A 2034-nucleotide genomic window follows, 5' to 3' on the forward strand; every position below is an offset into this window, starting at 1 on the left:
TCTTTTTATCCTTGATGGCAACAATACAATACGTGCCTTGCGGCCCCTGCTGCCACTGGGAAAGGACACCGCAAGGTTGAACCCAAAGCTAAGCACTTCTCCCATTGCAAGAAAGATCAATCTAGTAGGCCAAACCAAACTGATAATTCAAAGAGACTTGCAAAGATAACTTAATCACACATAAAATAATTTAGAGGAGATTCAAATATTTCTCATAGATAAACTTCATCATAAACCCACAATTCATCGGATCTCGACAAACACACCGCAAAAAGAGTTACATCGAATAGGTCTCCAAGAAGATCGAGGAGAACATGGTATTGAGATCCAAAAAGAGAGAAGAAGCCATCTAGCTAATAACTATGGACCCGAAGGTCTGTGGTAAACTACTCACAACTCATCGGAGGGGCTATGGTGTTGATGTAGAAGCCCTCCATGGTCGATTCCCCCTCCGGTGGAGCACCGACAAGGCTCCAAGATGGTATCTCGCGGATACAGAAGGTTACAGTGGTGGAAATAGTTTTTCGTGGTCGCCTTTGATGTTCTCGAGGTACGTGGGTATATATAGGAGGAAGAAGTAGGTCGGTGGACGCCCGAGGGGCCCACGAGATAGGGGGCGCGCACAGTAGGGGTGGGCGCGCCCTCCACCCTCGTGGCCGCCTCAACTGCTTCTTGACTTGCACTCCAAGTCCTTTGGATCACGTTCGTTCCAAAAATCACGCTCCCGAAGGTTTCATTCCATTTGGACTCTATTTGATATTCCTTTTCTTCGGAACACTGAATAGGCAAAAAAACAGCAATACGGGCTGGGCCTCCGGTTAGTAGGTTAGTCCCAAAGATGATATAAATGTGTAAAGTAAAGCCCATAAACATCCAAAACGGGTAATATAATAGCATGGGACAATCAAAAATTATAGATACATTGGAGACGTATCACCCCTGAACCAGGCTTCAATGACGATGAGTCCGGCGCGCAGATTGTCTTCGGCATTGCAAGGCGGGTTCCTTCTCCGAATACTCCATAGAAGATCTTGAATATGAGGATCGTGTTCGGCTCTGCAAAATAATTTCCACATACCACCGTAGAGAGCACAATATTCCATAAATCTAATCTGCTGACAACTTTTCATAGCATGACATCACGCCACGGCCCGGTCATTATTCGAACCGTTTTTCTTAACCAGCTACCGCACATATCGCGAGGCGGTTTTATTGGCACGTCTTGTCGAAGCAGAGATCGTGTCCCCTTATCACGGGATTCTCATCAATACGGGTGTGGGTAACCCAACCGCGCCATCAATTGTGGCGCTTGGGGAATAAGCGATTTTACGGGGCAAGTGGGGAGGCGCACAGTTTCTACCGCCTTCATAAAGGGATAAAGATTCCTCTTTTTCACCCACGCCTTCTTCTTCCCTTGCCCATCCATTCTCGCACGCTCGAGCTCCAGCGCCCAAGTTCTCACCTTCTCCGTAAAGCCATTCCAAACATGTATGGAGCAGGAGGCAAGTGGATGATCTCCTCCGTTACGGAGGAGGACATCATGAAGCTCCGGGAGGCCGGATACCTGGCCGCAGACATCGCGCACCGGCTCCCGGACATAGGGCAGATCGTTGCTACTCCGGAACCCCACGAGAGGGTTGTATTCCTTGCCCACTTCGTCTGCGGACTGGGATTTCCCCTCCACCCATTTGTCCGCGGGCTCATGTTCTACTACGGGCTGGACTTTCATGATCTGGCCCCCAATTTCATCCTCAACATCTCGGCGTTTATCGTCGCGTGCGAGGCCTTCCTCCACATCAAGCCCCACTTTGGCCTGTGGCTGAATACCTTTAACGTGAAGCCGAAGGTGGTGGTTGGCCAGCAAGCGGAGTGCAGAGGCGCCATGGTGGGCAAGATGCCCAACGTCACTTGGCTCGAAGGCTCCTATGTGGAGACCGTGAAGGGGTGGCAATCGAGGTGGTTCTATATCACCGAGCCGCGTGATGCCAACTGGGCGGCGGCCCCCTAATTTCGATCTGGCATCCCCATGCGGCT

Source organism: Triticum aestivum, chromosome 6B (genome assembly GCF_018294505.1).
Source record: "Triticum aestivum cultivar Chinese Spring chromosome 6B, IWGSC CS RefSeq v2.1, whole genome shotgun sequence".
Lineage (NCBI taxonomy): Eukaryota > Viridiplantae > Streptophyta > Magnoliopsida > Poales > Poaceae > Triticum > Triticum aestivum.